The sequence below is a fragment of the Etheostoma spectabile genome, unplaced genomic scaffold (genome assembly GCF_008692095.1).
Source record: "Etheostoma spectabile isolate EspeVRDwgs_2016 unplaced genomic scaffold, UIUC_Espe_1.0 scaffold121, whole genome shotgun sequence".
Classification (NCBI taxonomy): domain Eukaryota; kingdom Metazoa; phylum Chordata; class Actinopteri; order Perciformes; family Percidae; genus Etheostoma; species Etheostoma spectabile.
Genome location: NW_022605571.1, coordinates 344170 through 358645, shown reverse-complemented (window position 1 = coordinate 358645; position 14476 = coordinate 344170). Strand labels below are relative to the sequence as shown.

Genomic DNA, 14476 nt, shown 5'->3' with positions numbered 1-14476 from the left:
TGATCTGAGCCAAGTAATCTAGAGCCAATGTAAATCTAGATCAATAATCTACATCCGATTTAATCAGAGCCAAGTGATCTAAGTCAATTATCTACTCAATTAATCAGAGCCAAGTCGATCTAAGCCAAGTATCTTAAGCCAAGTGATCTAGAGTCAATTAATCTAACATCAAGTTAATCTAGAGCCAAGTGAGATCTAGAGCCAAGTAATCTTAGCCAAGTATCTCGATTCATTAATCTACACGATTAATCTAAGCCAAGTGGATCTAACATCAATTACTCTACCATCGATTTATCTAGACCAGAGTGATCTAATCAATTAATTCTACAGCGATTCTAATCTAGAGCCACGTAATCAAGCCAAGTAATCTGAGCCAATTATCTACATCGATTTAATCAGAGCCAAGTAATCAAGCCAAGTAATTCTAAGCAATTAATCGTACAGGTCGATTTTAATCTAGAGGCCAAGTGATCTAGAGTCGATTAATCTCCTCGTTTTAATCGATAGCCAGTATCTAGAGCCAGGTAAGCTAGAGCCAATAACTCGAGCCAAGTGCTCTAGAGGCCAAGAATCTAGAGCCAATTAATCTATAGGCAATTAATCACTCAGATATTTAATCTAGAGCAAGTAATCTAGAGTCATTTATCTTAGAGCCAAGTAATCTCAGCCATTGGATCTAACTCTAACATAAAGATTCTGAAAGTCTTCTGTTTGGGTTCAGGTATAGAATACGAACTCTGCCTCCACCTCTGCACCCTCCTCCACCCTCAACCCTCCTCCACCCTGTGCACCCTCCTAAACCCTGTACCAGTAGTCAATGTGTAGGAGTGTACCAGTAGTCCGTGTGTAGGAGTGTACCAGTAGTCCATGTGTAGGGGTGTACCATTGGTCCATTGGTAGGGGTACCAAGTTCCATGTGTAGGAGTGTACCATTAGTCCATGTGTAGCTGGTGTACCAGTGGTCCAATTTGTAGGGGTGACCAGTATCCATTTGTAGGGTTGTCCATAAGTCCATGTGTATGGGTGTTACCATAGTCAATTGTGTAAGGAGTACCAGTAGTCCGTGTGTATGAGTGTATTGTCACCAGTAGTCCATGTGTAGGGGTACCCATGTCCATGTTTAGGGTGTACCAGTAGTCCCTGTGTAGGATGACCAGTAGCCCATGTGTTACGGGGGGGTACCAGTAGTCCCCATTTGTAGGGTGTGGTACCATTAGTTCCATGTGTAGTGGGGGGGTGTGTATCCAGTGGTCCATGTGTGGGATGTACCAGTAGTCCATGTGTAGGGGTGGACCAGTATTCCCATGGTAGGGGTGACCAGTAGTCCCTTGTAGGGGTGTGTACCAGTAGTCCCATATGTATTGGTGTACCATAGTCCATGTGTCGGGTGTTACCATAGGTCATATGTGGGTCCGTACCAGTAGTCCGTGTGTAGGGGTGTACCATAGTCCATGTGTAGGGGTTACCTAGCCGTGGTGTAGGGGTGTGTACCCGTAGTCCTTCTGTAGGTTTTCAGTAGTCCCTGTGTAGGGGTTGTCACCAGTTGTGCCATGTGTAGGGGTGGTACCAGTAGTCCTGTGTAGGGGTGACAGTAGTTCCATGGTGGTATGGGTGTACCAGGGGTCCATGTGTAGGGGTGTACCAGTGGTCCATGTGTAGGGGTGTAACAGTAGCCATGTGTATGAGTGTACCGCGTAGTCCCCATGTGTAAGGGGTGGTCCAGTGTCCATGTGTAGGGGTGTACCAGTAGTCCATGTGTAGAGTGTCCAGTAGTCCATTGTAGGGGTGTTCCATAGGTCATATGTAGGGGTGTACCAGTGGTCCAGTTCGGGGGTGGTACCAGGGTCCCTGTTTAGGGGTTGTACCATGAGTCCATGTGTAGGAGGTGTTACCATAATCATGGTAGGGGTGTCACAGGTGGTCCATGTGTAAGGGGTACCAGTGGTCCATGTGTAGGGGGGTACCGAGTGGTCCATGTGTAAGGGTGTCCAGTGGTCCCTGTGTAGGTGTACCATGTCCATGTGATGGGTGTACCAGTAGTCATCTTAGGGTGTACAAAGTGGTCCATGTGGTAGGGTGTACCGTTTCCATGTGTAGGGGTGTCCAGTGTCCCCTTGTGTAGAGTGTACCATAGTCCATTTAGGGGTGTACCAGTGGTCCCATGTCTAGGGGTGAACCATGGTCCCATGTGTAGGGTGTACCATGGTCCATGTGGTAGGTTTTACCAGTAGTGCATCTGTAAAGGGGTGTACCAGTGGTCCATGTTATGAGTGTAACCATCGTTCTGTGTGGGGTGTACCAGTGGTCCCATGTGTCGGGGTTCCATGGTCCATGTTTAGGGGTGTACCAGTGGTCCATGGGGTAGGGGTGTACCAGTGAGTTCATCTGTAATGGTGTACCCTTGGTCCTGTGTAGGGGGTCCATTGGTCATTTAGTGGTGTACCAATTGGCCATGTGTAGGGGTTAACCAAGTAGTTCATCTGTAAGGGGGTACCAGTGGTCCATGTGTAGGGTGTACCAGTGGTCCATGTGTAGGGGGTACCAGTGTCCGGTGTAGGGTGTACCAGTTTCCTGTTTAGGGGTGTACCGTGGTCCATGTTAGGGGTGTACCAGGGGTCCATGTGTAGGGTTTACCATTACGAGTTAATGGCAATGTTTCACGTAATAATACCTAGACATTAAAATTCTTAAACTCCCTCGACCCGTGATGTCTCTTTTTTTATTATTGAGTGATTATTATAATATTATTTTTTTTATTGGTTGCTCAAGCACAATCAGGTTGACGCACCTGGTAGGTTCCTGTTTGCCTTTTTCTACCTCTAAAATATCTGTAAATCTTTCTTCTTCTCTACCTTTGAATACTGTTAAATTCTTTGTTCTTCTTCTATACCTTTGAATATCTGTTAATCTTTGTTCTTCTCTATACCTTTGCATACTGTTAATCGTTGTTCTTCTTCTACCTCTAATATCTGTTACTGTGTTTATGATTTTATGATATTTCTCCTGATTGGATTAATTGATTAATCGATTGCTTTCAGAACCCTGAAGCTAGCTGCAAAGAGTGAGAAGAAAGATCGTACGAAAACAGCGGTTGTTTTTTACCTTGTTTTGTGTTGCTTTTAGCCCTTTTGTGCCTTGTGTTTTTTTGTTTGTTGCCTTTTTGCTTTTGCCGTTGTTGTTTTTACACCGTTGTTTGGGTGTCTTGTTTTCTTTAATGCCTCATGTTGCCTTGTTCCTTTTTGCTGCTTTTTGCCCATGTTGCCTTCATTGTTGCCGTGTTTCCTTGTTCTCCGTTGTGTTTTTTAATCTAATTGTCCTTGTTGCCTTTGTGCCTTGTTGCTTGTGCTTTGTGGCTTTTTTTGCTTTTTGCCTTGTGCCTGTTGCTTGTTGCCCTTTGTTTTTTTGTTTTTTTTTGCTTGTTGCTTGTTTGCCTTTGTTGCTTTTTTGTCCATTTTGCCTTCTGTTGCTTTTTTGCCGTTGTTGTTTTTTTTGTTTTTTGCTTTCTTTTGCCTTGTTTCCTTGTTGCCTTATTGCCTTGTTGCTTTGTTTACCTGGTGCTTTTGGCCTTGTTGCCTTGTTGCGTTTTTACCGGTTGCCTTTGTTTGCCTTGTGTTCTTGTTGCCTGTTTGCCTTTGCTGTTTTGTTTACCTTGTTGCCTGTTGTTTTGTACCTTGTAGCCCTTTTGTTTTTACCTTTTGCCTTGTTTTTTTTTTTTCGTTTTTTTTGCCTTTTTGTTGTTTTTCGTTTGTTTGCCGTTGTGCCTGTATTAGTGCTTGTTGCCGTTGTTGGCCTTGTTCTTTTTTGCTGTTTTGCCTTGTTGCGTTGTTTTTTGCTTTGTTGCCCTTGTTTTAATGCCTTGTTTTTTGCCTGTGCCTTGTTGCCTTGTTGCCTTGTTGCTTTGTTGCCTTGTTGCTTTGTTGCCTTGTTGCTTTTGATGCTTGTGCCTTATTGCTTGTTGCCATGTGCCTTGTTGCTTTTTTTGCATTTTGCCTTGTTGCCTTGATTTTTGCCTTGTTTTTTGCCTTGTTGCCTTGTTGCCTTTTTGCCTTGTTGCCTTGTTGCCTTGTTGGCTTGTTGCCTTGTTGCCTTGTTGTTTTTTACCTTGTTGCCTTGTTGCTTTTTTGCCTTGTTGTTTTTTTTGTTTTTTGCTTTGTTGCCTTGTTGCATTATTGCTTGTTGCTTTGTTGCCTTGTTGCCTTGTTGCCTTATTGCTTGTTGCTTTTTGCCTTGTTGCTTTTTTCCTCGTTGCCTTGTTGCTTTTTGCCTTGTTTGTTGCCTTGTTGCTTTTTGCCTTGTTGCCTTGTTTTATGCCTTGTTTTTTGCCTTGTTGCCTTTTTTGTTGCTGTTCTTGCGTGTTTGCCTTGGTGTTTGTTGCCTCTGTTGCCTTGTTGTTTTTTACCAGTTATTGCATTGTTTGCTTTTTTGCCCTTTTGCCCCTTGTTTTTTTAGTTTGTTGCTTTGTTGCTTGTTGCCTAAATTGGTCCTTATTGATTGTTGTCCTTGTTTTCTTTTTTTTGTTTTTTTTTTTTTTTGCCTTGTTGCATTTTGCCTTGTTGCCTTTGCCTTGTTGCTTTTTGCCCTTTTTGCTTTTTGCTTGTTGCTTTTGTTGGCCTCTTTTGCCTTGTTGTTTTTTGAAAATCTTATTGGCCTGTTGGCCTTGTCCTTGTTGCTTGTTGCCATTGTTTGCTGCTTTTTTTTTTTTGCCTTTTTTGCCTTGTTGTGCCTTGTTGCTTGTGCCCGTCCTTGTTTTTTGGTTTGGTTTTTTTTGCCGTTTTTTTCCTTGTGCTTGTTGCTCTTGTTGCTTTTTGCCATGTTTGGTGGCCTTGTTTTTGCTTTTTTGCCTTGGTGTTTTTTTTGTTTTTGCTTTTTTGCCTTGTTTGCCTTTGTTGCCTTATTTCCGTTGTTGCTTTGTTATCCTTGGTGCTTTTTGCCTTTGTTCGCCCTGTTGCCTATTGTTGCCGCCCTTGTTGCGTTTTGCCATTGCTGTTTTTTACCTTGTTGCCGCTTGTGTTTTTTACCTTATCTGCCTTGTTTGTTTTTTCGTTTTGCCCTTGTTGTTTTTTCGTTTTTTTGCCTTTGTGCCCTTATTGTTGTTTGCCGTTGTTGCCTGTTGCTTTTTTTTTTTTTTTTTGTCTTTTGGCCTTGTTGCCTTCGTTTTTTGCTTTGTTGCCTTTGGTTTATGCCTTGTTTTTTTGCCTTGTTGCCTTGGTTGCCATTGTTGGCCTTGGTTTGCTTTTGTTGCCTTGTTGTCTTTGTTGCCCATGTCTTGCTTTTTGTATGCCGGTTGCTGCCTCTATTGCTGTTTCCCCGGGTCTGTTTCCCACCGTTGTTTGGCGTTGCTTTTTTTTGTTTTTTTTGCATTTTTTTGGCCGCGCTTGTGCCTTGATTTTTTTTGCCTTGTTTTTTGCTTGTTCCTTGTTGCCTTTTTTTGAGCCTTGTTGCCTTGTTCCTTGTGGGCCCTTGTGGCCCATTTCCCTTTTTGCCCTGGTTGTTGGTTTTTTACCTTGTTCCTTGTTTGGTCTGTTGTTGCCTTGTTGTTTTTTTTTGTGTTTTTTTGCTTTGTTGCCATCTTGTTGCCTTATTGCTTGTTGCTTGTGCCTTGTTGGCCTTTGTTGCCTTGTTGATTTGTTCTTTTGGCCTTGTTGCTTTTTGCCGTCGTTGCCTTTTTGTTTTTGCCTTGTTTGTTGCGGCTTGTTGCTTTTGCCTTGTATGCTTTTCGGTTTGGTTTTTATGCCTTGTTTTATTTGCCTTGTTGCCTTGTTGCTTTCTTGCTTAATTTTTGCTTTTTTGTTGCCTCCTCAGTCTATCTCTGTCCTGCCGGCCTTGTTTTTTTTTTTTTACCATTCATGCCTTTCGTGGGATGCTTTTTGCCCTTTTGCCTTGTTTTTTTAGTTTTTTTATTGCTTGTTAGCTTTGGTTTCCTTGTGCCTTATTGCTTCTTGCCTTCCTTGTTGCTTTTTTTTCTTGTTTTTTTTTCCCCCTTGTTTCGCATATTTGCCGATTGTTCGTTGCATTTTTGGGTCCGTCTGTTGCTTTTTTGCCTGTTGCTTTTTTGCCTTGCTTGCTTTTGTTTTTGCCTTCGTGTGTTGCCTTGTTGCCTTGTTGTTTTTTAATCTTATTGCCTTGTTGCCTTGTGCCTTGTTGCTTGTTGCCTTGTTGCTTTTTTTGCTTTTTGCCTTGTTGCCTTGTTGCTTGTTGCCTTGTTTTTTTGTTTGTTTTTTTGCCTTGTTGCTTGTTGCCTTGTTGCTTTTTGCCATTTTGCCTTGTTGCTTTTTTGCCTTGTTGTTTTTTTTGTTTTTTGCTTTTTTGCCTTGTTGCCTTGTTGCCTTATTGCCTTGTTGCTTTGTTACCTTGGTGCTTTTTGCCTTGTTGCCTTGTTGCCTTGTTGCCTTGTTGCCTTGTTGCCTTGCTGTTTTTTACCTTGTTGCCTTGTTGTTTTTTATTGTTGATTTTTTTACTCTTTGTTGCTTTTTGCCCTTTTGCCTTGTTTTTTTAGTTTTTTGCTTTGTTGCTTTGTTGCCTTGTGCCTTATTGCTTGTTGCCTTGTTTCTTTTTTTTGTTTTTTGCCTTGTTGCATTTTGCCTTGTTGCATTTTGCCTTGTTGCTTTTTGCCTTGTTGCTTTTTGCCTTGTTGCTTTCCTCTCGCCTCGCCCTCCTCTCCTCTCCGCCTCTTCCTCCTCCCCTCCTCTCCCGCCTCTCTCCTCCCTCTCTCCTCCCTTACTCTCCCCCCTACCCTTACTCTCCCCTCCTCTCCGGCCTCCCGTCTTCCCCTCGTTCATCCCCCTTACTCTCCCTCCTATCTCCTCCTCTCCCCTCTCCTATCCCTTCTGCCCCCCCCCCCCTCCCCCCCCACACAACCCCACCCAACAAAAAAAAAAAAAAAAAACCCCCCCCCCCCCCCCCCCCCCCCCCCCCCCCCAACCCAAGCCCCCCCCCCCCCCCCCCCCACCCACCACAAAAAAAAACAACCCCCAAAAAAAAAAAAAAAAAAAAAAAAAAAAAAAATATAAATACTAATTTGTCATGTGGAGACTTCTTCCTCTCCCCCCCCCCCGCCGGTCTTGTCTTGGAAACTTAAGGCAAGGGAATCAACGGGCTTCACGCTATTACCCACCAAAAGATTCCGGGGAGCCGACCTGCCCCAGGAGAGCCGACCTGCCCCGGGAGCCGACCTCCCCAGAGAGCCGACCGCCCCGGGGGAGCCGACCTGCCCCAGGAGAGCCCTGCCCCTGGGGGCCGACCTGCCCCAGAGAGCCGACTGCCCCAGGAGAGCCACCTGCCCCGGGAGCCAACCTGCCCCGCGGGGCGGCGACCCCCCCGGAGAGCAACCCGCCCCGGGAGAGCCCGACTGCCCCGGGCCTGGTTGGCTCTCCCTGGCGGTGCGCCGACCGCCGGGGCAACTAGGCAAAAAACAAAAAAAGCAACAAGGCACACATAAGCACAGGCAACAAAGCAAAAACAACAAGGCAACAGGGCAAAAAACACAAGGAAACAAGGCAACAGCACAAAAGACAACAAGGCAAAAGCAACAAGGCAAAAAGCAACAAGGCAAAAGCAACAAGGCAAAAGGCAACAAGGCAAAATGCAACAAAAGTCAAAAAACAAAAAAAAGCAACAAGGCAACAGCATAAGCACAGGAACAACAAGCAACAAAGCAAAAACTAAAAACAAGCAAAAGGCAAAAAGCAACAAGGCAATAAGTAAAAACAACAAGGCAACAGGCACACAAACAACAAGCAAGAAAAAGCAAGAAAGCAACAAGGCAAAGCAAAACAAGCAAACAAAAACAAGGCAAAGCACAAAGCAACAAACAAAAGCAAAAGCACAACACAGGCAAAAGCAACAGGCACAAATGCAACGCAAATCAAAGGCAACGGCAACAATGCAACAAAGCACAAGCAATAAGCACCAGGCAACAAAGCGCAAAACACAAAAAAACAACAAGGCAAAAAAGCAACAAGGCAACAGGTAAAACAACAAGGCAACAAGCACACGCCACGGCACAAGGCAACAAGGCAAAAAGGCAACACGCAACAAGGCAAAAAACAAGCAAAAATAGCAACGCACGGCAACAAAAAAAGCAACAAGGCACAAGGCAACAAGCAATAAGGCACAAGGCAATCAAAGCAACAAGGCAACAAAGCACAAGGGCACAAAGCAACAAGTCAACACAGCAACAAGGCACAAGGCAAAAAACAAGCACATAAACAAGGCACAAGCCAAAAACACAAGGCAACAGGCAAAAAGCAAAAAAACAAGCAACGGCAAAAGCCACAAGCAAAGCACAAGGCAAAAACGAAAAACACAACAGGCAAAACAAAAAAACACAAGCAAAGGGAAAAACAACAAGGCACAGGTAAAAACGCAAGCAACGGCAACAAGGCAACAAGCCAAGGCAACAAGCAAAAGCACCAAGGTAACAAAGCAACAAGGCAATAAGGCAACAAGGCAACAAGGCAAAAAAGCAAAAAACAAAAAACAACAAATGCAAAAGCACAAGGCAAAAAGCAAAAAGCAACAAGGCAACAGCAACAAGCCAAAAACAACACAAACAAGAAACAAGGCAACAAGCACAAGGCAAAAAGCAACAAAAGCAACAAGGCACAAAGCAACAAGCACAAGGCACCAGGCAAATCAAGATTAAAAAACAACAAGGCAACAAGGCAACAAAAGCACAGGCAAAAGCAACAGGCAAAAGCAAGCACAAAATGCAACAAGGCAAAATGCACAAGGCAAAAACAAAAAAAAAGAAACAAGGCAAAGCAATAAGGCACAGCAACAAGCAACCAAGCAAAAACACTAAAAAAAACAAGCAAAGCAAAAACAACAATGCAAAAGTAAAAAACAACAAGGCAACAAGGCACAAACACAGGCAAAAAGCAAAAGAGCAACAGCAACAAGGCAACAAAACAGCATAAACCAAGCCAAGGCAAAAAGCACAGGCAACAACGAAGGCAAAAACACAAGGCAAGTAGGCAAAAGCAACCAGCAAAAGCAACAAGCCAAACAACAAGGCAACAAGGCACCAAACCCAAGCATAATGCAAGGCCACAAGCACAAAAAAAAAAATCAAGGCAAAAAGCAACAAGGCAACAAGGTAAAAACAACAGGTCAACAAGCACAAGCCAACAAGGCAACAAGGCAACAATGCAAAAAGGCAACAAGGCAACAGCAAAAAACAAGCAAAAATCAAGGCAACAAGGCAATGCAAAAAAATCAACAAGGCAACAAGGCAACAAGCAATAAGGCCAAGGCATCAACACAAGGCAACACAACGCAACAAGGCAACAAGCAACAAGGCAACAAGGCAACAAGCAACAGGCAAAAAAACAGGCATAAAACAGCAAACAAAGCAAAACAGGCAACAAGGCAAAAAGCAAAAAAAGCAACAGGCAACACGGCAACAGCAATAATCACAAGCAAAAAACGAAAAAAACACAAGCACAAACAAAAAACACAAGCATAAGGTACAAAACAACAGCAACAAGTAAAAAACAACAAGGCAACAAGGAAAAACACAAGGCAACAGCAACAAGGCAACAAGCACAAGTCAACAAGGACAAAACAGCAAGGCAACAAGGCAACAAGGCAACAAGGCACAAGGCAACAAGCAAAAAGGCAACAAAACACAGCAACAAGGCAATAATCAACAAGCAACAAGCAAAAAGCAAAAAAACAAAAACAAACAACAAGGCAAAGCAAAAGGCAAAATGGCAAAAGCAACAAGGCAACAAGCAACAAGCAAAAAACAACAAAAACAAGGCACAAGCAACAAGGCAACAAGGCAAAAAGCAAAAAAAGCAACAAGGCAACAAGCAACAAGGCACAAGGCAACAAGGCAATAAGATTAAAAAACAACAAGGCAACAAGGCAACAAGGCAACAAGGCAACATGGCAAAAAGCAACAAGGCAACAAGGCAACATGGCATAAAGAAACAAGACAACAAACAAGGTAAAAAACAACAAGGCAACAAGCAACAAGGCAACAAACAAAAAAAACAACAAGGCAAAATGGCTAAAAGCAACAAACAACAAGGTAAAAAACAACAAGATGTTTCTTACGATCTTCTTCTTCACTCTTTGCAGCAGCTTCAGGTTCTGAAATCAATCGATTAATCAATTAATCAATCAAGAGAAAATATCATAAAATCATAAACACATTTAACAGATATTCAGAGGTAGAAGAAGAACAACGATTTAACAGATATTCAAAGGTAGAAGAAGAACAAAGATTTAACAGATATTCAAAGGTAGAAGAAGAAAGATTTTACAGATATTTAGAGGTAGAAGAAGACAACAGGACCTACCAGGTGCTGTCACCTGATTGGCTGCTTGAGCTAAACAATAAAAAAAAATAATATATAATAATAAACTAAATTAATAAAAAAAGAGAAATCACTGGTCGATGAGTTTAAGAATTTAATGATCTAGTTTCTCTTCTTACGTGAAACATTGCTCATTAACTCTGTAATGGTACACCCCTACACATGGACCACTGGTACACCCCTACACATGGACCACTGGTACACCCCTACACATGGACCACTGGTACACCCCTACACATGGACCACTGGTACACCCCTACACATGGACCACTGGTACACCCCTACACATAGACTACTGGTACACCCCTACACATGGACCACTGGTACACCCCTACACATGGACCACTGGTACACCCCTACACATGGACCACTGGTACACCCCTACACATGGACTACTGGTACACCCCTACACATGGACCACTGGTACACCCCTACACATGGACCACTGGTACACCCCTACACATGGACCACTGGTACACCCCTACACATGGACTACTGGTACACTCCTACACATGGACCACTGGTACACCACCACGAGAACTGACTGTACACCCCTAACACATGGACCACTGGTACAACCCCTACCACATGGCCCACTGTACACCCCTACACATGGACCACTGGTACACCCCTACACATGGACTACTGTACACTCCTACACACATGGACACTGGTACACCTCCAGACCACGGTTACACCACACGGACCACTGGTACACCCTACAGATGAACTACTGGTACACAAAACACACACCCCTACACATGGACCACTGTACACCCCTACCATGGACCCCTGGTACACACCCTTACACATGGACCACTGTACAACCCCTACACATGACACTGTACAACCCCACATCACGGACACTGTACACACCTACACCATGGACACTGTAACCCCTACCATGGACTACTGGTACACCCTACACATGGACCACTGGTACACCCCTACACATGGACCACTGGTACACCCCTACACATGGACTACTGGTACACCCCTACACATGGACTACTGGTACACCCCTACACATGGACTACTGGTACACCCCTACACTGACTACTGTACCCCCTACACGACTACTGACACTCCTACACATGGACTACTGGTACACCCCTACACATGGACTACTGGTACACCCCTACACATGGACCACTGGTACACCCCTACACATGGACTACTGGTACACCCCTACACATGGACTACTGGTACACCCCTACACATGGACTACTGGTACACCCCTACACATGGACTACTGGTACACCCCTACACATGGACTACTGGTACACCCCTACACATGGACTACTGGTACACAATGTGACCCTACACATGGACTACCTGGTAACAACCCCCCACATGGACTACTGGTACACCCCTACAGAATGGACTACTTTACACACCCTACACATGACTCCGGTACAACGCACTACATATGGACTACTGGTACAACACCCCTACATGCAGGACTACGGGTTACACCCTACACATGGACTCTGGTAACTCATACACAGGATACTTTACACTCCTACACATGACCACGGTACATACACTACTCTGGTACCCCCTACACATGTACTACCTTGGTACACCCACACATTGCTACTGGTACCCCTACACCTGGACTACTGGACACACCCCTACCATGGACCCACTGGTATACACCCCTACACATGGACTACTGGTGACACTCCTAACACACGGACTCCTGGTACACTCCTCACATTGACTACTGGTACACCCTACACTGGACTACTGTTAAACCCCTACACATGGGAACTGGTACACCCTACACATGGACCCGGTACACACCCCTACACATGGACTACTACGAGTACCACTCCTACACATGGACTACTGTAAACCCTACACTGGACCACTGGTACACCCTACACATGACTACTGGACACTCCTACACCACGGACGACTGTACACTCCACACATTGAGCTACTGGGAACATAGGAGGTGCCCACAGGGTGGAGGGGGTCGGGTGGAGGACGGGTGCAGAGTGGAGAAGGTTCGTATCCATACCTTAACCCAACCAGACTTCATGACTTTATGTTAGATTAGGATCTGCACTTGGCTCTAGATACTACCTTGGCTCTGATAATGACTCTCTATCCTGGGCTCTAATAACTCGATGTAGATTATTGACTCTAGATTACTTGCTCTAGATTACTTGGGCTCTCTAGATCAATTGGCTCTAGATGTAATGCTCTAGAGTTACTTTGGCTCTAGATTACTTGGCACTAGATTGAAATTCTGTAATAATATTTACCTCTCGATCCTTGGGCTAGATTAAATCGATGTAGATTAATTGCTCTAGATTACTTGGCAATCTAGAGGTTACTTGGCTCTAGATTACATCATGTAGATTAATGGGCTCTAATTTACTTGGCTCTAGATTACTTGGCCTCTATACTTAAATCGGCTGGTAGATTAATTGACTCTGTCACTGGCGTCTAGATTAATCGATGTAGATTAATTGACTCTAGATCATTGGCTCTAGATAATCGATGTAGATTAACTTGACTACTAGATTACTTGGCTCTAGATTACTTGGCTCTAGATCCACTTTTTGCTCTAATTAAATTGATGTGATGAATTGATCTAGATCACTTGCTCTAGATTACTTTCTCTAGATCACTTGCTCTAGAATATTGATGTAGATTAATTGACTCTGATCACTGGCTCTAGATTAAATCGATGTAGATTAATTGACTCTAGATTACTTGGCTCTGAGATTACTTGGCTCTAGATCTCTTCTGCTCTAGATAAATCGAGTGTAGATTAATTGACTCTAGATCACTTGTCGCTAGATTAAATCGATGTAGATTACTTGACTTCTAGAATTACTTGGCCTCTTAGATTCACTTGGCTCTAGATACTTGGCTCTAGGATCACTTTGCTCTATATCACCTTGGCTCAGTTTGAATTGGCATCTACGATTACCTTTGGCTCTAGATAAATAGATGTAGATGTAATTAATCTAACAGAAGACGTTTTACCGGGTTGATCAGGAGAGACTCCGTTCATCATCTCTGAAACAACAAAACACCAAAGTTCAGTCAGAATATCTTCACGTTACACAGAAACACCTGATAAGATGAAGATGTAAAGGAGATTTAATCATTTATTTTCCATTTAATCTGTGAGATTATCGAGTTCGTGACTCACCGGTGGGGGCTTCATCAGATGTGGAGTCTTTATCTGACGGACAGAGACAGACAGGTAAGACAGAGACAGGAGAGACAGACAGACAGTGAGACACGAGAGGAAACAAGGACCTACAGATCTTGTATGAGACAGATGGTGATCACCTGTTGAACTGGGCTTGTAATCCCATATCTGCAAACCAAAACAGCATTAATTTCCTTATTATATAAACTATCCCACCATATCTCATATCTCAATATAATCTCTGGGTTAAATCTGGGTTAGGGTTCCTAATACAGAATAACCCAGAGGCCGATGTTAACAGAATTGGTTCAGAGTTATATAGAGAATACCTTAGAGACGGATGTACAGAATGGGTTAGGGTTATATAGAGAATAACCTAGAGACAGATGTAACAGAACGGTTAGGGTTAAATAGAGAATAACCTAAAGACAGGATGTAACAGAATGGGGTAGGGTTATATAGAAGATAACCTAGAGACAACGTAACAAAGGGTTTAGGGTTCTAATATAGAATAACCTAGAGACAACTAACCAGAATGGGTTAGGGTTATAAAAAGATACCTAAGACAACGACAGAAGGTTGGGTTTTAATAGAGAAACCTAGAGACAGGATGTCACGATGGTTAGGGTTATAATGAGAAGACCCTAGAGACAACTTAAGAGGAATGGGTTTGGGTTTAATTAGAATAACCTACAGACAGATGTAACAGAATGGGGGTTAGGGTTATAATAGGAGATAACACTAGAGGGAGACAAGGCTTAACAGAATGGTTGGGTATTATAATAAGAATAACAGGAACAGAGAATGTCAGAAATGGGTTAGGGTTATAATGAGAATAACCTAGAACAGGATGTAACAGAATGGGTTAGGTGTAATAGGATCATGAGGAATAACGACTATTAATGAGAACAGGATAACAGAATTGGTTAGGGTTATAATAAGAATACCCTAGAGACAGGATGAACCGAATGGGTTA

General features: G+C 43.4%; 1 long non-coding RNA gene across 1 annotated transcript in view; it reads left to right on the top strand.

The window, feature by feature from the left end:
* The window catches only part of LOC116685704 (uncharacterized), a 24060-nt gene that overhangs the window by 7654 nt on the left and 1930 nt on the right, over positions 1 to 14476 (top strand). The window contains exon 6 of the long non-coding RNA XR_004331019.1: positions 3039 to 3076. This is a non-coding gene — a long non-coding RNA (uncharacterized LOC116685704). The remainder of the gene's footprint in view (positions 1 to 3038; positions 3077 to 14476) is intronic.